The sequence below is a fragment of the Gossypium hirsutum genome, chromosome D02 (assembly GCF_007990345.1).
Source record: "Gossypium hirsutum isolate 1008001.06 chromosome D02, Gossypium_hirsutum_v2.1, whole genome shotgun sequence".
Classification (NCBI taxonomy): Eukaryota; Viridiplantae; Streptophyta; class Magnoliopsida; order Malvales; family Malvaceae; genus Gossypium; species Gossypium hirsutum.
The window spans coordinates 34610248-34634270 of record NC_053438.1 but is presented as its reverse complement, the minus strand read 5'-3'; positions in this window follow the sequence as shown (position 1 = coordinate 34634270).

The window sequence follows — 24023 nt, the reverse complement described above, 5'->3', positions numbered from 1 at the left end:
TGTATTTAAGTATGTTTTGGTATTAATTCGATGTTGTTTGTGTTTTAATGAATAAGATTGCAAGTGTTTACAGCTTGTATTAGTGTAGAAACTAAGCTCTATAATGTGTTACATACTGAAGTTGATGTGATCCGGCCCGATTGATTGAGTCGGGTTCACTTAAGATGCCCGATCGTCGACGAGAAGCTCGTTCAAATTTGTAGATAGATGGAGTTTGAATGTTTTATAAGCGGAAGGTAGGCAAAATGGGTTCAAAGGATGGGTTTTGGTTTGATGAAAGATAGGTTCGGTTTAACAAAGAATTAAGTTACAAAGATGATAAATAGATGGAAATGGATAAAGAACTCAAACTTTAAGAATGATTCAATACTAAAAAGTATTGCCCCGAGTCTTATATTGCTTAAGGTGAATTTTGATGAAGGATAGAAGCGGACCTTGACCCGTTACCTATATGGAGGTAAGAACCAAAGGTATAGGAAGATGGTTGAACGCCACACCGATTTGGTGATAAGTTCAATGGAGTTCGGATTGACACCACTAGCAAGCTAGTTAAGTCGCTTCGAGACTCGAACGAAAGAAGAGAGGAGGTAACCTCACAAGAACAAAAGTTCTATTAAGTTTAATTGATCAAATTCTGTAACCTTTTACAATAAACAAGTAAGCTATTTATAAGCCTAAAATGCCTATTGATATTCGGCATCTATGTTGTTCACACTAACTTAAATTCTGTTCACACAGGTATTTAACATGTTCACACAAATAGCATTAAAATCCAGTTCATGCTTGAAGATGGTACATGAATTGGCCGAACCATCATGATGCTTCACTTGATGCATTCATGCATCCTTAGCCTTGAAGAATCTCCATAATTCCATGAATGTGCAGCTCTTTAATGATCCTACATCTCCCTTGGCTGAATGAGGCATTAATGTGCCTAAAATACTTGAATGGTCATCTTGAAAATGCATGAATCATGCATGAAACGTCCCATGTATTTTCCCCCATAAATATGATCCATGAATCTTCAAATACATGAACTTTCAGCAACTCCCTCTTGCATGAACGTCCCAAATGCATGTGCTCCTTTAAATGCCATCCATTGAACCTCAATTGTGCATGCACACTCCCATACATTGCACCAATCCGTTCATGAACCTGCAGCAAATTAAATCAGCAAGTTAAATGCATTTCAAACACATTAAATTAGCAGCATATGAACTCAATAATTTGCACATTAAATTTGGCCATACATATTAACAATTTTAGACATATTTAAAACATCATAATTAATTAAGTATTTAATTTAGATATAATTAAAACACTTAATTAATTATTTGTCCAGATTTTAACAAATTAACTAACTTAAGATAAACAACTAATTTAACTAATGACAAATTAAATGGTTTATTTCAGCAAAATAAATGCAAGCTAAAGAAAGCTAAAAATAAGCTCATTGGGTTAAGATTGAGCTGAATTGAGCTTGAGTGAGTTGACTTGAGCTCGAGTGAGCTGGAAACGAGCTAAACGGAGCTTAACGAAATGAAATTGAACTAATTCAGCTCGCATGGATTTGCAAACAATGCTTAGGGAGCTGATCCAAAAGTGTGCCCGGGGCATGGTCGTATCATCCCCTCCCTCTTTAAAGCGATTTGTCCCCAAATCGGGCCATTTACTCGCGAAAAATCGTTGAAGATTCTGAAAGCCACAATTAACTCGGATCAAAAGAAGCTCATTCGCATGCCCTCCCTCTTTAGGAGGATACCACTTCACATTGCCACCTTTAAAAGAATAAAACGAATTAGTGACACGATGAAGATTAAACACAAAGGAACTTTTTGAGATTTGATTCACAGTTTGAACAAATAATCCAATACCGGGGTCAAAAATAGAAATCGTTCTTACCTTTTTCTTCGATGGAAACAAACATAAATCACAAGGCATTTGATAGCTATGGTTTTGGAAGTCAACTTTCCATGGTTCGATTACCTTAGGCAATGATATAGAATGGTGTTCACCGGGGTCAAAGACAAAATTTTCTCTTGCCATTTCAATTTGATTTGGCAATTTCATGACCGACTTCATAGAAAGAGCACTAAGCAACTCAAAATCATTATCATTCAAAACATGTTCGGATCTTTTAGTCCACAGTTGAGAACATCCTCCGAAAACAAAATTTTGATTTTGACTTAACAAACCAACAAGATTCACATGGCTCATTTTCAAACTTAAAGACAAAGTATCATACAAACAAAGATTATTTACACATTCATTCAAACAAATTTTACGATGCTTGCTTTCTTTCATGGATGATTCATAATAGCAAAATCCAGGATTAAAGACATGATTTTGACTACTCGATCCAAATGGCAAAAAGAGTCCTTTTATCTCCAACAATTTACACAAATTAAACAACGAGGGTGTTAACATACTCAAATTCAAACAAGCAAACCCTTTAAATTTCATTCGAAAAGATTTACAAAAACATGGAAATTTCACACCAAAAATTAGATAATCCACATGATCAACACAACCAAGCAGATGATATGTCAACTTTTGATCACACAATTCCAGATTTTGTTGGTGCTGATTTATTCGCTCTTCATCAAAAATCTTGCCAATGGCGTATTCATCAATACATTTCCATTCCTTTTCAACATGATCAGTGAGAATGAACATTTTATATGGACTTTCATCTTGCGCATCCAAAACATGCATTCCATTGCAAGTTAAAGATAAACAACCAATACCATCAAAATGATATTTTTCAAAAGCAAGAATCTTCTTATCATTAGACAAAACAAATGGATCATCATCAATCAAAGAATGACAAATAGCCACGTCAAAGTTCAGATTCTTTCTAAAGACCAAATCATCAACAGTGTGTCCATCAACAATCGAGTAAGGCAGAAGTGCTTTAAAATTTTCAACATTCATACCTTGCTTACCTTTTGGCATAGGCGAACTAGGATCGTTGAGAACATTACCTTTTTCAGCCAAAATGAACCTTCTCTCCTTCGAGAGGTATTGGAGTTGAAAATTATCGTCACTTGGCCTTTCGGAGACCTGAAAAGAAGGAACAGAACAAAAACAAACATCACGGGGGTTAGTTAAAATTTCGTTCTCCTTTTCTTGTTCTCGCTCACTATCTTCATTTTCTCTCGTTTCTTCTTCAACATCTTTTTCTTTTTCAATTTTTTTCTCAATCTCAATTTCTTTTTCAATTTTCTTTTCTTCATTTTCTTGTTCCTTTTCTTTCATTTCTTTTTTTCGTCTCTCGATTTCATTCCATATATGCTCATTTTCTCTCATCAACATTTCTTGTCTTTCTTTTCTTTTGATCTCTTTTTGCTTTTCGTCTTCTTTTTTTCTCGCTTGCTTTTTACAAGAGGTTACAAAAGATTTAGGAGAAAAATTATTTTGTTCAAAAGAAGAAAAATCATTTACATATGATTCACGAACAATCCTTCGTGAAGATCTCTCCATGGCTATTTTCTTTGGAGCTCTTGAAGAGGTGTATCTTTCATCTTGCACGTCTTCTCGGAAGGATTCAAAATCAAAATCGGCTTCTCTTCGTCTTGAATTCCTTGATGAAAAAGAATCTCGATCGTAATCTCTTCTTGAGTAGTCGTTGGATGTGTATCTCCATGATGCTCTCGAATCCACTTTTTGACTTGATGACATTCGTGACCGTTGGTCTCTTTTCTCCACTCGGTTCAAACGTCTTTTTAATGGGCTTAGTTTTTCCTCCAAAATTCGGCCCATCTCGTTCACCAAGTATTGAAATTCATCAGTAGAGAATTCTTCTTGAGACATGATTTAATTACTAAAAAAAATGATTAAAACAAAACAAAAATTAAATACCTCACCACAAAAATCTCACGTTCGCTCAAAAAGAAAAATTCACTCGCTCGTGTTTGAACTCCCTTTTAGGCTTTTTTTTCGAATGAACTCACGCTCTCTTGCCTTTTACCACTCGACCTCGTCTCACAAATTCGTAATTCGTCTCGATAGACTTAATTTGCTGCTTGAGGGTCGGTTTCAAAATGGGTTACAAGGGATACTGTCGGTGTAGGGTAGGCTAAACAAAATAAAATCAAGGCTAAGTGTGGCGTTGGGATGGGTAAATAATGGTAGGAAGGGAAACTTGATGATCGGAGTAAATAAGAGAAAATAATAATAAAAACTCGCAAGACTTTTCACTTTTTTTTCTTCTTTTTTTAACTCGATTTTTTTGTCACTTCTTTTTTTCCTTTTTTTTGATTTTTTTTAATTTTTTTTGAATTTCTTCTCTTTTTTTTTAAATCCAATACAATAGTAAACAAAATACAAGGAAGAGAAAAAAAATTTAAATTACAACTCGAATTTTTTTGACTTTTTTTTACGTTACGAACCTACTCCGAGCTTGATACGAATGTCGGCACTCCTTGTTTTAGTAGCTCTGATACCAAATGATGTGATCCGGCCCGATTGATTGAGTCGGGTTCACTTAAGATGCCCGATCGTCGACGAGAAGCTCGTTCAAATTTGTAGATAGATGGAGTTTGAATGTTTTATAAGCGGAAGGTAGGCAAAATGGGTTCAAAGGATGGGTTTTGGTTTGATGAAAGATAGGTTCGGTTTAACAAAGAATTAAGTTACAAAGATGATAAATAGATGGAAATGGATAAAGAACTCAAACTTTAAGAATGATTCAATACTAAAAAGTATTGCCCCGAGTCTTATATTGCTTAAGGTGAATTTTGATGAAGGATAGAAGCGGACCTTGACCCGTTACCTATATGGAGGTAAGAACCAAAGGTATAGGAAGATGGTTGAACGCCACACCGATTTGGTGATAAGTTCAATGGAGTTCGGATTGACACCACTAGCAAGCTAGTTAAGTCGCTTCGAGACTCGAACGAAAGAAGAGATGAGGTAACCTCACAAGAACAAAAGTTCTATTAAGTTTAATTGATCAAATTCTGTAACCTTTTACAATAAACAAGTAAGCTATTTATAAGCCTAAAATGCCTATTGATATTCGGCATCTATGTTGTTCACACTAACTTAAATTCTGTTCACACAGGTATTTAACATGTTCACACAAATAGCATTAAAATCCAGTTCATGCTTGAAGATGGTACATGAATTGGCCGAACCATCATGATGATTCACTTGATGCATTCATGCATCCTTAGCCTTGAAGAATCTCCATAATTCCATGAATGTGCAGCTCTTTAATGACCCTACATCTCCCTTGGCTGAATGAGGCATTAATGTGCCTAAAATACTTGAATGGTCATCTTGAAAATGCATGAATCATGCATGAAACGTCCCATGTATTTTCCCCCATAAATATGATCCATGAATCTTCAAATACATGAACTTTCAGCAACTCCCTCTTGCATGAACGTCCCAAATGCATGTGCTCCTTTAAATGCCATCCATTGAACCTCAATTGTGCATGCACACTCCCATACATTGCACCAATCCGTTCATGAACCTGCAGCAAATTAAATCAGCAAGTTAAATGCATTTCAAACACATTAAATTAGCAGCATATGAACTCAATAATTTGCACATTAAATTTGGCCATACATATTAACAATTTTAGACATATTTAAAACATCATAATTAATTAAGTATTTAATTTAGATATAATTAAAACACTTAATTAATTATTTGTCCAGATTTTAACAAATTAACTAACTTAAGATAAACAACTAATTTAACTAATGACAAATTAAATGGTTTATTTCAGCAAAATAAATGCAAGCTAAAGAAAGCTAAAAATAAGCTCATTGGGTTAAGATTGAGCTGAATTGAGCTTGAGTGAGTTGACTTGAGCTCGAGTGAGCTGGAAACGAGCTAAACGGAGCTTAACGAAATGAAATTGAACTAATTCAGCTCGCATGGATTTGCAAACAATGCTTAGGGAGCTGATCCAAAAGTGTGCCCGGGGCATGGTCGTATCAGAAGTGTAACATTTGCATTAGTTCCATAAGTTTTCAATAAGTTTGCATTACTTTAATGCATGTTTGTTTTGTTTACCATAAGGAAACGTAATGGACAGCAGCTTAAGATCTCATTTCTAGCTCGGTTGAAGCTCAAACAATAATAGACAGTAGCTTAAGACCTCATTTCTAGCTTGGTTGAAGCTCAAATATGTGCATGCAGCTCATCTCAGCTCGAAATAGTTCTGAAAGATTGTTTCCAGCTCATTTCAGCTCAGTACATTTCTAGCTAGCTCAAACTCAGCTCCACCAGCTCAACTCCAGCTGACGAGTCCAGAAGCAGCTGAAACGTGTCCTATGTAAGGGCAAGTGTCCTATGCATTTGTGGCAGCCCATGTGGCGTCCAAACATGTGAGGAGTACATGACCGCTTGTGCACAAGAGTGTGTGTGTGCATGTGTAGCCGATTATACAAGGATAAGAACAAGGGAGGTTGTCGTTTGAATTTTAAATGTATGGCTGCTATTAAAATGAGCCAAAAGGAGTTATAACTTCTTATTTTAAACCCTTTTGATTACAGCCACGAATTTCCATTCAACACCCCTCTTTTGTACTTATAAATACATATTAAAATGATGTATTCAGGTTAGATGATTTTATGAAAACAATTACGTTTGAGAATTTCTCTCAATTTCGGTTCTTCATTGAACTTTCCTTGGCATTTCAGACTTAGTTTGTTGTGTCAAATTTTCTTGATACTTCGGGTTCCTAGATCGCTATCTAGAGGGTCCAAGTCCTTTTGACGTTGAACAGATTCGATCCGGGTTTGCTCAGTAGATTGTGCAGGTTCTTTCGAGTTTAACATGATTCTATTCCCAACATTACTTTTGCCATTGTTGAACACTCAAGTTGCTGCCTTGGCCGTTTCATGAAGCGTTCGACTTCACCGATTGAATTTCTTTTTGTTTTAATCGCCAACAACTTTATTTTCCTTCCATTTTCGTTCTTTTCTTTTACCCATATTTACCCATGATTATTTCTTTAATTCCTTGCTGTTTTCTTGTTGTAGGAACGTGCTTACAACATTCCTAGATCCGTAACATACGAAGATAGTCTGTTTCGTTAGGCTACATCGTATCAGTATCGACACCCAATCCCTAGACTTGATGATATGCTTGATGAATTACATGGTTCAATAATATTTACAAAAATTGATTTAAAAAGCGGTTATCATCAAATTCGAATGAGGGAAGGGGATGAATGGAAAACAACTTTTAAAACAAAATTTGGATTGTATGAATGGTTAGTTATGCCTTTCGGCCTTACTAATGCACCTAGTACATTTATGAGATTAATGAATCATGTTTTAAGGCTTCACTTGGGTAAATTTGTAGTAGTTTACTTTGATGATATTTTAATTTACTCCAAGTAATTAGATGATCATGTTTTCCATGTTAGAACCGTTTTGGATATTCTGCGAACTGAAAAATTATTTGCCAACCTTGATAAATGCACATTCTGTTGTGATAAACTAATATTCTTAGGTTTCATAGTTAGTGCTCAAGGTATTCATGTCGACGAGGACAAAGTCAAGGCAATTAAGGAGTGGCCGACTCCTAAATCGGTAACTGAGGTGAGATCTTTCCATGGTTTAGCTAGTTTTTATAGACGATTTGTGAAAGATTTCTCTACTATTGCTGCCCCATTGACAGAGGTTATAAAGAAATTAGTAGGTTTCAAATGGGGTGAAACCCAAGAAAAGGCCTTTCAAACTCTAAAAGCTAAGTTATGTTCTGCTCCTTTGCTTAAATTACCTGATTTTGCCAAAACTTTTGAACTTGAGTGTGATGCTTCAGGAATTGGAATCGGCACCGTTTTAATGCAAGATAAGCAACCTATTGCTTATTTTAGTGAGAAATTGAACGGTGCACAGTTAAATTACTCGACTTATGACAAAGAACTATTGGCATTAGTTCGTGCACTTCAAGTATGGCAACATTATTTGCTGCCTAATGAGTTTGTCATACATACAGATCATGAGTCTCTTAAATGGTTAAAGGGACAAGGTAAGTTGAGTAAAAGACATGCCCGATGGGTAGAATTCATTGAAACATTCCCTTATGTGATTCAATATAAAACAGGTAAAGATAATGTAGTCGCAGATACTTTGTCTAGACGATATACTTTAATAACTACATTGAATGCTAAAGTCTTAGGGTTTGAACATATTAAAGATTTATATGATGATGATACTGATTTCAGCCATATCTATAAGAATTGTGGACATACTGCTTTTGAAAAATTTTATCTTGTAGATGGCTTTCTTTTTCGTTTAAACAGTTTATGCATACCAAAGTGTTCCATGAGAGAATTGTTGATTCATGAAGCCCATAGTGGGGGATTAATGGGACATTTTGGAGTGGCCAAATGATATAGGATTGTGCGCGGACCAAGATCGAGTTGCCAAGTCACGGGAAACTCCTACGAAAGCTCTAAACGAACAGATCTGAAAATTAAAACAAATAATAAGATTAAACTAATCAGACCTGAAATTAAATCCCCAAATTCAATTAAAGGAGCAGCAAGAAACAAAGAAATAGAATAGATGAATCAAACGAAATTGGAAGTATAGAAAGATTGCGAATCGGTCAACAAATTGATTCAGCCAAGAATGCCCAATTTCCAGCAATCAATTGATTCCCAAATTGAAAGAAATCCAATCGGCCAAACCCTAGGAATTGGGGATTTTTGGGTTCGAATGGGTGCTACCAATAGGAGAACAACTTAAACGATGAGATCTTGGGTTTAATCAATGCTGGAAAACAAACAAGAACAGCAAAATATTAGATGAGAAATCGGCACAAGTATAAGCAAAGCAAAGTAAAGAAAGAAATTGAAAACAGCAATAATTAAAGGATAAGTCCTAAAGATCCTTGAAATCCCGAAAGATTTCACAAATCTCTTCAAACGGCTCTAATCTCCCCTCCAAAGAATATTTGATACGAGCTCGTTTCGGATGTAAAGACGAGTCGTAATCTTTCCCGATCGAAATTAGGTAGTGTCGGAATTGAATCAAATTCAAGTCTTGGTGTTTGAAGTTGGATGGCTTTAGGAACAAAGGAGTTTAATGGGTTGTTGTTTGCTGGGTAATTCGATGAAACAAGATCGAACCCTTATTATCAAATAAGGACCCGGGCTTAAGGTTTCAAAGAAAGAAATGGAAATAGGATAAAAACCGAGACCCTCTATTTAGCAAAATAGGAACCTACGGTATGAAGAACGCCACACCAATGGGTGATAAGTTCGAACAAAGTCAGATTGACGCCACTCGTTGAAGATAAGTCAATTTGAGCTTTGGAGAATAAAGAGAGTGAATTTCTCACTAAAATTATGTTTCATTCAGAAATTTGGCAAAAAGTCCTTTTACAAGAAATTCAACAACTATTTATAGCCTTTCTACTAGTAGCCGAATGGACAAATTCAAGACTTAGTTTCTAAGTAAACAATGAACTAAAATTCAGCATGAATGCAAAATTATTAGCCCATGTAGATTCGGCTGAATGAGAGCTCCAATGGTCATCTTCTAGATGGGAAAATGCACCTTGAACATCTTGGATGTGCATGAATAGGCTAGGTTCGATCAATGATCATAATGGGGTCATTCATGAAGCAACTATTGCTGAAAAATTACCATCATTAATTAGCAACTTGAACAGTCATTTGGAAGTGTGAATGGACGGTTTTGAATGACCATAAGGTGTGAACATCATGAACCGAATAGCCACAATGTACCCAGCAATGTGAAGGAAATAAATGGCAGCTTTGGAGAATGGAAAATCATCTCTTTTGGCCGAATGGTCACTTAGAGAACTTCAACAATCAGCACACCATCTTTAATATAGTCCATGCATGTATCATTTGGTGCATTGAACCCAACATGCATGCATCTTCACATCCATTGAATCTTCATGCATGAATCTGCCCAATGAATCTTCAAATTCGGCTGTACCTAAAAACACACATGAACTTAATTAATTTCAATCAAATTAAGCTGAACTAAGTAAATACATAATGTGAACATCCTAATTTAACATTGAAACAACTTAAATATTAATAAAGCATGACACAAATTCGGTTGAACAGATTTAAGACATGTAATAATTTAGACAAACTAAATGAAATCAAGACATCTTTAATGTAACTAAATTAAGACATATTAAACACTTATATTAAATAAAAACATATTAATAAGCTGTAATAAGACTTAATTAAATGCTTATTTAATTGGTTTAAAATCCAGCAGCAATTTAATTAGCTAGAACGAATTTCAACTTCAAAGAAGTTGAAAATATTCAGCTCGTCTTTAAGCTCTTTGCTTTCATTTTCCTCAATCCGTTCCACCAATGCTAAAATAGCATCTTTAAATCGTTTAGCTCTAGCTCGCGTTATCGGACCAATGGGCAGCTTAATAGCTTCTTGTTCGTTCTCCATTTGGTTCGTAGGCAAGCTCACATCAATATTGATGGCAAGAAGAAGGTTGAAGATGGCTCCCACAATCAAGAGATTGTTAAAACAACTTCTAAAGAAAGCTCAAGAGAGAATTCTTGGAGAAAATCCCAAAGAAAATTATGCACTCTAACAAACTGAAATTTAATGTATTGAATGATAATAAGATGTTTACAAAGGGTGGCTGGCCAATGCTTATATAGGCCTCCAACAAATCCTAATCTAATTAGAAAACTTAAAAAAATTAAACTTAATTAAAAAAAAACAAAGGAAAATTCGGCCATGCATTCTATTGGGCTGTTTTGGGCCGAATTTAACATGTGATATTCCTAAAACTTAAAAATTAACTTAAACAACTAAAATGTTTACAAATTGGGCCCTTTGACATTTTGGCCTAATTTTCAACTAAATATGTATGGATTTATTGATTGGGCTGGGAATTTGCTTATTGGGCCTCGCCTTTAAGAATTTGGGCTTGTGATCCATCTCCTACCGAAATTGGGTCGTTGACGCTCGTAATGGAGATCCAACGCGCTTTGGCTGCAAGATTCGGTTTCTTGGACCAAGATTTCCAAGATTTGAAATCTTGATTTTCTTGATTCTTGAAATCGCTCCGAACAGCAAAATTGGGCCAAGATTCGATTTCTTGATTTTCTTGAAAACAAGAAAGTGAATCTTGATTTTCTTGATTTGAGCCCATCACCTTCTTAAGCTTGGGTTGGGCCTTTGTGACTCGTATCATTCCCCCCTTCCTCAAAAAGATTCATCCTCGAATCTAAAAAATCAAATGAACTCGACTTTCCTCGATCGAACGGGACTAATGGCAATTGAGTCCACTGAAAAGAATAGCCTTGAAATAGTAAATAGCAACGCAAACAAGCTTGTAGTCCAATTATAAGCATAATAGAACAGGTATAATGCATGTGAATGGACAGATTCAGATTACCATGCCTTAATCGACGGTCTATAGATTCACTCACACATGCATTATCAAAAACAAGAATCTTTTTATCAACCATCAAAATAGATTTATCATCAATAAATAAAATAGGACAGTCAAGCACGTTTCGATCTAAGTGTTCATCAACACGATCTTTGTCGCTATCCGAGGAGTACAAAAGTGTTTCAAAGGTTTCAAGCATCTTACCTTGATAAGCAAAAGAATAAGGGTCGATTTTACCTTTTTCATTTAAAACAAACCTTCGCTCATCGGGGGCATAGTGTAGTCGAATCTCCGTTGTTGAGTTAACCTTTGTCAAATGGAACTCAAACTTCATGTACAACCACATAAACTGTTTAAGGCACGAATATAAATTGAAAACAAATTTGGAAAATTTCGTTACCTTATTCTCCAAAACAGATTTGGACAAATTTGAGGATTTTACACAAGGTAAATCAAGAGAATAACAAATCACGCTTCTTTTCGTAATGACTTTATCAACCACAATCGAAGAGTAACAATTAATCGGATCAAAATGAGGGGATCTTTTAAGAACTAAGTCACCAAAAGTTTGATCAATAATTTTCAAATCTGCACTGGACTCGGTTTCTAAAATTTCCTTACCTCGCTTACCTTCGGGATCATGTAGTGTGATTTCATCTTTGCCTAAGTTGATCGTATGAAAGCTCTTTCATTTGAGAGGTATTGAAGTTGAAAGTTATCTTTCGATCTTTCGGGAACCTGAAAAGTAGCAACACAAGAAAAATTCATATCTTGGTTAGTGGAAACATTCCTCACTACCCTTTCCACGTCTTTTTCTTTTGTTTCTTTTTCTAATTCATTTTCTCTTCTTTCTTCAATTTCTTTTTCACTCTCAATCTCTTTTTGCTCTTTTTCATTCTCCTTTTCTTTTTCCTCACTTGTTTTAACAGAATTTTTCAGTTTGATTTGGTCCTCATGGACTTGTTCCGGAGTGAGCAGCACTAAGGTGAGTTTCTTTCCTTGATGGTTGAAAGAATACCTATTGGTACGACCATCATGAGTGTCTTTTCGATCCAGTTGCCATGGTTCTCCTAGCAACAAATGGCAGGCTTGAATAGGCATTACGTCGCACACAACTTCGTCTTGATACTTACCGATAGAAAAGGCGATGCGCACTTGTTGAGTGACCCTAAATTGGCCTTCGTTGCTAAGCCCTTGTAGTTGATAAGGTTGTGGATGCTTGGTAGTGGTTAAGCAAAGCTTTTCCACCATCGTCGTGCTGGCTATGTTCGAGCAACTTTCACCATCAATAATAACTCTAAAAAGCTTACCTTGTACATGGCAGTGAGTATGAAAGAGATGTTCTCGTTGCTGCTCGCTCTTTGGTTTTGCCAAAGACGATTGTCCACGATCATGAAAATCATCATCCATTCTAGGGACACGTTGAGGGCTGCACCTATAGGGCTGGTTATCCCTATCTTCCTTAATTGGATCTCGATATTGATGTTTTTTATTCACTCGTACCTCATTCAAAGTAGTATTCAATGCTTGAGGTGTAGCATTTATTTGTGTGATTGCAGCAGTATGTCCGTCTAACTGTTGTTGGACTTTCATAAGTGCATCATTATTATCACCTTTAGACATCTTCAAAACCTGTAAAAAATAAACACTCAACACTCAAAAATAAAAGTTAGCAAACCTCACCATTAATCACTCAAAAAGAAAAATCAAATTCTCAATGAGGTCGAATTCAATCTTGTGAGTTCTTTATCAGAGTTTATATCAACCAATTAGAGAGTGTGAACCAAACTACCAAAGAATCCTAATTTGCACTAGGATGCCAAAAACTGACGAGACACCAAGTGATTCGTGTTGCACCGAGGAAGGAGTTGTGCACACGTGTAAATCCTACTAACACAAGAAACAAGAAGGTGTTAGATAACGTAACGGAAGAATAAAAGCAAACAAATGAAAACCTACAGCTAAGAATCAATAAAAATTGCTGAAAACAGAAAACCCGAAAAACTGCAGAGTAACTTGACAACTTCGTTCGAGGTTTTCCCAATCTCTAAAAATCACGAAATTAAATCTGGAATGTCCTTAAATATTGAATTTTTGATCTGGAAATTTTGGGCACGAAATTCAACCCGCTGAATCTTTTTTAAAATTTTTATTGAATTTCATATTTTTTGATTTTTTTGACTTTTTTGACTGATTTTTTTGCGGGAATAATTTTTTTATATTCAATCACAGTGCCAAAAACATGTATGTAAAATTTCAGATCAATCGGACAACATTTACCCACTCAAATGAAATTTTTTTGAAAAATTTTTCTGGGTAAAACCGTTGTTTGTGCTTTAAAAAAATAGAGATCAATTTAGAAATCAACCAAGAACACCCAAAACGCCCAAAATCTGATACCAAATGATAGAGGAATGCGCGCGGACCAAGATCGAGTCGTCAAGTCACGAGAAACTCCTACGAAAGCTCTAAATGAACAGATCTGAAAATTAAAACAAATAACAAGATTAAACTAATCAGACCTGAAATTAAATCCCCAAATTCAATTAAAGGAGCAGCAAGAAACAAAGAAATAGAATAGATGAATCAAACGAAATTGGAAGTATAGAAAGATTGCGAATCGGTCAACAAATTGATTCGGCCAAGAATGCCCAATTTCCAACAATCAATTGATTCCCAAATTGAAAGAAATCCAATCGGCCAAACCCTAGGAATTGGGGATTTTTGGGTTCGAATGGGTGCTGCCAATAGGAGAACAACTTAAACGATGAGATCTTGAGTTTAATCAATGCTGGAAAACAAACAAGAACAGCAAAATATTAGATGAGAAATCGGCACAAGTATAAGCAAAGAAAAGGAAAGAAAGAAATCGAAAACAGCAAGAATTAAAGGATAAGTCCTAAAGATCCTTGAAATCCCGAAAGATTTCACAAATCTCTTCAAACGGCTCTAATCTCCCCTCCAAAGAATATCGATGGCAAGAAGAAGGTTGAAGATGGCTCCCATAATCAAGAGATTGTTAAAACAACTTCTAAAGAAAGCTCAAGAGAGAATTCTTGGAGAAAACCCCAAAGAAAATTATGCACTCTAACAAACTGAAATTTAATGTATTGAATGATAATAAGATGTTTACAAAGGGTGGCTGGCCAATGCTTATATAGGCCTCCAACAAATCCTAATCTAATTAGAAAACTTAAAAAAATTAAACTTAATTAAAAAAAACAAAGGAAAATTCGGCCATGCATCCTATTGGGCTGTTTTGGGCCGAATTTAACATGTGATATTCCTAAAACTTAAAAATTAACTTAAACAACTAAAATGTTTACAAATTGGGCCCTTTGACATTTTGGCCTGATTTTCAACTAAATATGTATGGATTTATTGATTGGGCTGGGAATTTGCTTATTGGGCCTCGCCTTTAAGAATTTGGGCTTGTGATCCATCTCCTACCGAAATTGGGTCGTTGACGCTCGTAATGGAGATCCAACGCGCTTTGGCTGCAAGATTCGGTTTCTTGGACCAAGATTTCCAAGATTTGAAATCTTGATTTTCTTGATTCTTGAAATCGCTCCGAACAGCAAAATTGGGCCAAGATTCGATTTCTTGATTTTCTTGAAAACTAGAAAGTGAATATTGATTTTCTTGATTTGAGCCCATCTGATACGAGCTCGTTTCGGATGTAAAGACGAGTCGTAATCTTTCCCGATCGAAATTAGGTAGTGTCGGAATTGAATCAAATTCAAGTCTTGGTGTTTGAAGTTGGATGGCTTTAGGAACAAAGGAGTTTAATGGGTTGTTGTTTGCTGGGTAATTCGATGAAACAAGATCGAACCCTTATTATCAAATAAGGACCCGGGCTTAAGGTTTCAAAGAAAGAAATGGAAATAGGATAAAAACCGAGACCCTCTATTTAGCAAAATAGGAACCTACGGTATGAAGAACGCCACACCAATGGGTGATAAGTTCGAACAAAGTCAGATTGACGCCACTCGTTAAAGATAAGTCAATTTGAGCTTTGGAGAATAAAGAGAGTGAATTTCTCACTAAAATTATGTTTCATTCAGAAATTTGGCAAAAAGTCCTTTTACAAGAAATTCAGCAACTATTTATAGCTTGAGTGACTAGTAGCCGAATAGACAAGTTCAAGACTTAATATCTAAGCAAACATTGAAATAAATTCAGCTTAAATCCATGTATATTGGCCAATGTAGATTCGGCTGAATGGTGACCAAAAATTAAAGCTTCCAAATTGATCAAATGAATTTCGGAGATTCATGTAGCAGCCAAGTTCACCTAATGAGTTTAATTGACTCATTCATTAGGCAACTCTTGATGAAAAACGACCAGCATTAAAAGAGGAATTGAGCAGCCTTTTTGGGGTGTGAATGGAAGGTTTTGAAGAGTCCCCATGGTGTGAACATGGCTGAACCGAACAGCCATGGTGTGAATAGCCTTTATGCTCCCTTGAGAAGAGAATCGGCCAAGCTTGGAGGGATGAACAACTTGGACACTTTTGGCCGAATAGTTGCCTTGAAAAACACTAAAATTAATCAACTTTAATGCATTAAACCAGCTGCACATGCACCTTCACATTCATTGAATCTACATGCATGAATCTGCCCAATGTATCTTCAAATTCGGGTGCACCTACATAACACAAATGAACTTAATTAAAAACATAATGTGAACATCCTAATTATCATTGTGACAACTTGAATATTAATAAACATGACACATAAATTCGGCTGGACAAATTTAATGCATGTATAAATTTAGACAAACTAAATAAAATCAAGACATCTTTAATTTAACTAGATCAAGACAAATTAATTAATTCAACTTATTCATGCCGAAAATAATAAGACACATTAAATGACTTAAAGGCACAATTAACACCTAGTTAAATTAGTTAATTAGCTTAAACTAAATTAACTAAAATTTATTCCAGCAAAATAAAAAAAAATGCAAAACTAAAAGAAACTAAAATGAGTTTATTGAGCTAGTTCGAGCTCATTGAGGTTGTAAAGAGCTGGAAATAAGCTAATTGAAGCTCCACAAAATAAAATTGAGCTACGTCCAGCTTGCAAACACGATGAGCCTCGCTTGTAGGCTGAAACAATAGCCGTTCCCGGGGGCGGGTCATATCATCCCCTCCCTCTTTAAAGCGATTTGTCCCCAAATCGGGCCATTTGCTCGCGAAATATCCTTCCTTAACAAAGCCCCCTTGGTTGTTAAATTTAACAAACTTATGCCCAACAACCTGAAATTCATGAATAGATTGAAAATAACACCGATTAGTTACTTGCCCTCCCTCTTTAGGGCAAAGCCACTTCAAGGTGTCACCTACACAATAAAGAAAATTATAAATGACACGATGAACTAAAAACTTGCAAACTCTTACCAAATTTTCAATCACAATTGGAGCAGATAAGCTATTGTCGAATTCAAGAATATAGATAAGCCTTACCTTTCCAAATGGATTTTCCAATTTCATCAATGACCTAGTCATGGGAAATAATTCTTCAAATATGAACAGTTCATTCAAATAAACACATATCCCAACCCACACTTGATCAAAAGGATTCAAACACTCGTGATTCAAACAATTAAATTGATTTATCACACCTTTACCATGCAAAGTCTCATCCAATGAAGAAAATGATTTTAAAGAGTAACCACAAGTCGACAATAATTCATTTGAGCCAATATGTAGGACAAGTATTAGTCGCCCCAAACAAACAAGATCACTAAATAGAATCAAGTTTTGCACATTTAAATTTAACAATGGCCAACAACCTTTCACTTCTTCATCAAACTCATCATAGTCACGAACATCATCACTTCTTGAGCAAAACAGAGATGTTTTTAGTTTTTCAGAAATCAAACCTTGTTTATCCTTGAAATTAGGGATTTGAAGATCGGTTTTACCATTCTCTCGCAATATGAACCTTCTCTTCTCAGGAATATAATGTAATCGTAATTCCTTGCTTGGTTTAACCTGAAAAAATGAAGAGATAGGAAGACAACGATTAATCAAAACATTTTTCTTTCTCTCACTCAAATTTCTTTCACTTTCTTTTTCTTTGATCTTGTTTTTCTCACAATCTAGATTCTTTTCTTTTGAATCATTTTTCTTTTCTTTTTCACTCTCTCTCAATTTCTTTCTTTGTTCATTCAATTCTTCCAAGGATTGCTTTAATCGTTGTTGATCTTCCATCACTTGTTGTGGAGACAATGGGGCCAAAGTGATATTTTTGCCCTTGTGCTTGAACGAATATTGGTTAGAAAACCCATCGTGCTTGACTCGCCGATCAAATTGCCACGGCCTCCCAAGCAGTAAATGGCCCGCATGCATGGGCACAACGTCGCACAAAATCTCGTCTTGGTACTTTCCAATTGAAAAGGAAATTAAGGCTTGTTTGGTTACCTTAAGTTCGACTCCTTCATTGAGCCATTGCATCTTATAGGGACTTGGGTGCTTAAGGGTCGGCAAAGACAACTTCTTGATCATAAGTGTGCTTGCAACATTTGTGCAACTCCCGCCATCGAACACAACGCTACAAACCCTTCCATTAACATAACATCGGGTATGAAACAAATTCTCGCGTTGCGGTTCACCTATAGAGCTTTGTGCACTAAGACTTCTTTTAACAATGAGCATTTCACCTTCAACAGCAAATTCTACTTCATCTTCATTTTCGGATGGATGTTGAACTTCTTCTTCGTTTTTGTCTACTTCATCCTCCGATTCAATCTCACCATTGGGAAGCATGATCATTGTGTTACGATTTGGGCATTGGCTTGCGATGTGCCCTCTCCCTTGGCACTTAAAACACTTAATATCACGTGTTCGGGATTGAGTATTTTCAATGGCCTTACCTTTGCTAGATTCAGCCACAGACTTGTTGGACTTCATGGGCACCACAGTTTCTTTTGATTGATTTGTTGAAACATTCTTACTTGCCCCTTGGTTCCACTTAGATGCATTCGAAGAGGAATAACCACGTACGGCTCCTTTCATTTTGAGTTGCTTTTCGACCTTGATCGCCATGTGAACCATATCGACGATCTCTACGTAGTGTTGCAACTCAACTATGTTGGCAATTTCACGGTTAAGTCCGGCTAAGAAACGAGCCATAGTTGCCTCTCGATCTTCCTCCACATCCGCTCGAATCATGGCCACTTCCATCTCCTTGAAGTAATCCTCCACGCTTCTCGTCCCTTGTGTAAGATTTTGAAGTTTTTGGTACAACTCCCGATGGTAGTACGAAGGGATGAAACGTCGTCGCATTACAGCCTTCATCTCGGACCATGTTTGGATAGGACGCTCGCCATTTCGCCTTCGGCTAGTTGTAAGTTGGTCCCACCACACCATTGCATAGTCCGAAAATTCGATAGCAGCCAACTTAACTTTCTTGGCCTCAGAATAGTTATGGCATTCAAATATAAGCTCGATCTTTTTCTCCCACTCGAGATAAGCTTCGGGATCCGATCGGCCTTGGAATGAAGGGATTGACAACTTAATGCTTTTCAAGTCATCATCGAACCTCCCTCGATTTCGTTGGCCTCGGTTGCGTTGGCCTCTTTGTTGAACATTCGCATTGGACCCTTGATCACTTTCGTGTTCAATCGACTCGAAAGATTCATCATCTAAATCAGATTGTCGTCCTCGATTTCTTGGAGGGCTTAAGGGAGTTCTCCTTCGTTGGGCTCTTCCTTCCACACGATCAAGTCTATCTTGAATCGGTTCTAACTTTTGATCGAACAATCGTTCCACCTCGCGTAGTAATGCTTGCAAATTCAAGTCCGGCACATTTCGAACAGGTTGCCTTTCTGCCATGTTTATTGTAGGATTTCTTGATATATGAAATTATAACCTCTCAACAAAAACTCACAATTCACTCAAAAAGAAAAAATAATTCGGCACTCCACTCGTGTTTACACTCTTTAATGGCTTTTTCTTGATGTACTCTCTTGCCTTTTACCTCTCAAATCCAACTCTCAATATTCTAAAAAGCTACCTTAGACTTATCCCACTTGTGGGTCGGCTTCAAAGCTAAACAAAGGAAAATCGTATGGTTTAGGGTAGGCTCGAAAGAAAGAAAGGTTTAAAGATGTGGCGTATAAAATGAATTCACGAATTGAAATTTTTTTTTTTTTTAATAGTGTGAAATTTCACTCAAAGGGGTATAAAAGGGTGCATAATATGATTTCGGAAAAATTTTTGTTGAAGTGTTTCCAGACTCTTTTTTTTTTTTTTTTTTTTTTTTTACGGATATTTCACGTTCTTTTCGTACGCACCTAGACCGTATGCAATTTTTTTTTTGCAATTTTTTTCCTTCTTTTTTTCTTTTTTTTTCGGATTTTTTTTTTCGAAACTTTTTTTTAACTCTTTTTTTTTCGAAGCTACGATTTACGTACCTAATTTAGCTAGCTCTGATACCAACTGATACGAGCTCGTTTCGGATGTAAAGATGAGTCGTAATCTTTCCCGATCGAAATTAGGTAGTGTCGGAATTGAATCAAATTCAAGTCTTGGTGTTTGAAGTTGGATGGCTTTAGGAACAAAGGAGTTTAATGGGTTGTTGTTTGCTGGGTAATTCGATGAAACAAGATCGAACCCTTATTATCAAATAAGGACCCGGGCTTAAGGTTTCAAAGAAAGAAATGGAAATAGGATAAAAACCGAGACCCTCTATTTAGCAAAATAGGAACCTACGGTATGAAGAACGCCACACCAATGGGTGATAAGTTCGAACAAAGTCAGATTGACGCCACTCGTTAAAGATAAGTCAATTTGAGCTTTGGAGAATAAAGAGAGTGAATTTCTCACTAAAATTATGTTTCATTCAGAAATTTGGCAAAAAGTCCTTTTACAAGAAATTCAGCAACTATTTATAGCTTGAGTGACTAGTAGCCGAATAGACAAGTTCAAGACTTAATATCTAAGCAAACATTGAAATAAATTCAGCTTAAATCCATGTATATTGGCCAATGTAGATTCGGCTGAATGGTGACCAAAAATTAAAGCTTCCAAATTGATCAAATGAATTTCGGAGATTCATGTAGCAGCCAAGTTCACCTAATGAGTTTAATTGACTCATTCATTAGGCAACTCTTGATGAAAAACGACCAGCATTAAAAGAGGAATTGAGCAGCCTTTTTGGGGTGTGAATGGAAGGTTTTGAAGAGTCCCCATGGTGTGAACATGGCTGAACCGAACAACCATGGTGTGAATAGCCTTTATGCTCCCTTGAGAAGAGAATCGGCCAAGCTTGGAGGGATGAACAACTTGGACACTTTTGGCCGAATAGTTGCCTTGAAAAACACTAAAATTAATCAACTTTAATGCATTAAACCAGCTGCACATGCACCTTCACATTCATTGAATCTACATGCATGAATCTGCCCAATGTATCTTCAAATTCGGGTGCACCTACATAACACAAATGAACTTAATTAAAAACATAATGTGAACATCCTAATTATCATTGTGACAACTTGAATATTAATAAACATGACACATAAATTCGGCTGGACAGATTTAATGCATGTATAAATTTAGACAAACTAAATAAAATCAAGACATCTTTAATTTAACTAGATCAAGACAAATTAATTAATTCAACTTATTCATGCCGAAAATAATAAGACACATTAAATGACTTAAAGGCACAATTAACACCTAGTTAAATTAGTTAATTAGCTTAAACTAAATTAACTAAAATTTATTCCAGCAAAATAAAAAAAATGCAAAACTAAAAGAAACTAAAATGAGTTTATTGAGCTAGTTCGAGCTCATTGAGGTTGTAAAGAGCTGGAAATAAGCTAATTGAAGCTCCACAAAATAAAATTGAGCTACGTCCAGCTTGCAAACACGATGAGCCTCGCTTGTAGGCTGAAACAATAGCCGTTCCCGGGGGCGGGTCGTATCACCATCACCTTCTTAAGCTTGGGTTGGGCCTTTGTGACTCGTATCACCAAAACACTAGACATATTGCAAGAACACTTCCATTGGCCACATATGAAGAAGGATGTGTAAAAGGTATGTTCCAAGTGCATTACATGCAAACAAGCAAAATCTAAGGTAATGCCTCATGGCCTTTACACTCCTCTACCGATTCCTACTTCACCTTGGGTAGATTTATCCATGGATTTTATTTTAGGTTTGCCTCGAACAAAAAAAGGAAGAGATAGTATATTTGTTGTTGTTGACAGGTTTTCAAAGATGTCACATTTTATTCCTTGTCACAAAATAGATGATGCTACACATGTGGCAGGCTTATTCTTTAAAGAAGTGGTAAGACTTCATGGCATCCCTAAAACAATTGTTTCTGATAGAGATGTCAAATTCCTTAGCCACTTTTGGAAGGTATTGTGGGGTAAGCTTGGTACTAAATTACTTTATTCTACTACATGTCACCCCCAAACTGATGGTCAAACTGAAGTAGTTAATCGAATCTTAGGGACTTTATTACGAGCTGTTGTGGGAAAGAACATTAGAAATTGGGAAGAATGCCTACCATTTGTTGAATTTGCATATAATAGATCTATTCATTCTACAACTGGTTATTCCCCATTTGAACTTGTTTATGGTTTTAACCCACTAACAGTACTTGATCTTGCGCCATTACCTCTTGAACACGTTATGAATTTAGATGGCAAACATAAAGCTGAGTTGGTGAAATCCTTACATGAGAAGGCTAGACAGCAAATAGCCAAAACAAATGACGCCAACACCAACAAAGCAAACAAGGGGCGCAAGCGGGTTGTACTAGAACCCAGAGATTGGGTTTGGGTCCATTTGAGGAAAGAACGATTTCCTACAAAAAGGAAGACTAAGTTGGACCCAAGGGGCGATGGGCCTTTCCAAGTACTCGAGCGGATCAACGATAATGCCTATAAAATTGATCTACCTGGTGAGTACAATGCAAGTTCTTCTTTTAATGTGGCTGACTTGTCCCCATTTGATTTTTCAGACTCGAGGACGAATCTTTTTGAGGAAGGAGGGAATGATACAAGTCATAAAGGCCCAATCCAAGTTCAAGAACGTGATGGGCTCAAATTGCCACAAGGCCCAATAACGAGATCAAAGGCCCGACAAATGCAGTCCAAACTAAATGGGACCATTCAAGAGCTTGTTAGCAAGGCCTTAGATGCATACACGAGAGAACAAGAAAATCAAGATTCACTTTCTTGTTTTCAAGAAAATCAAGAAACCGAATCTTGGCCCAATTTTGCTGTTCGAAGAGATTTCAAGAATCAAGAAAATCAAGATTTCAAATCTTGGAAATCTTGGTCCAAGAAATCAAATCTTGCAGTCAAAACGCATTGGATCTCCATTACGAGCGTCAACAACCTAATTTTGGTAGGAGATGGATCACGAGCTAAAATTCTTGAAGGCGAGGCCCAATAACCAAAATCCAGCCCAATCAAGAAATTTCTTCATACTTAGTTGAAAATCAAGCCAAAATGTCAAAGGGCCCAATTTGTAAACATCTTACTTGTTTAATTTAATTTTTTAATCTTTAGGAGCATTACATGTAAAATTCGGCCCAAAACAGCCCATATAAGTGCATCGCCGAATTTACCTTGTTATTTTATTAATTAGGTTTATTTTTTTATTAGTTACTTGTGAGATTAGGATTTGTTGGAGGCCTATATAAGCATTGGCCAGCCACCCTTTGTAAACACATCTTATTATCATTCAATACATTAAATTTCAGTTTGTTAGAGTGCAGAATTTTCTTTGGGGTTTTCTCCAAGAATTCTCTCTTGAGCTTTCTTTAGAAGTTGTTTTAACAATCTCTTGATTGTGGGAGCCATCTTCAACCTTCTTCTTGCCATCGATATTCTTTGGAGGGGAGATTAGAGCCGTTTGAAGAGATTTGTGAAATCTTTCGGGATTTCAAGGATCTTTAGGACTTATCCTTTAATTTTTTGCTATTCAATTTCTTTTATTTAATTCTACTTGTGCCGAATCTCAATTCTAATCTATTTCCTGTTTTATTTGTGTTTCCAGCCCTCGTTTATCTTAAAGAATTGATCAATTTCACTTTTTGCTGGAGTTCGACAATCAGCCCTAAATCCCCAAATTCTAGGGTTCTTGCCGAATTCACACTTATTCTTCTTGGGTGAATTTGGTTGTCGAAACTTAGGCGAAACTTTCGTGGTGGTCAATTGAGCAGATCGCCCTCGCTTTTTTCAGCCTCAATAGCCGTTTTATGCCTTCAATTTCTTTCTTTCTCATTGACGCATAAACCCTAATTTGTTTCAAGAAATTCTGGTCGATCTAATTTGCTTGCTGATTTGGTGTTCTTTGACAGATTCGGCTTGTGGGAGTTCATTCTTGGGAATCAATTTCGTGTTCTCGGTTTCAAGAAACCTCTTTCATAAGTGTTTCATTTCTTGATTAGATCTTGCTGATTTTTAGGGTTCTTATTCCAGATTTTAATTTTCTAGATTTAATCTCGTTCTTTGTTTGATTTCAGATCTATTCGTTAGATTTTCGTAGGAGTTCCCCGTGACTTGGCAACTCGATCTTGGTCCGCACGCATTCCTGTATCATTGAATGATACGAGTCACAAATGCCAAACCCAAGCTCAAGAAGGTGATGGGCTCAAATCAAGAAAATCAAGATTC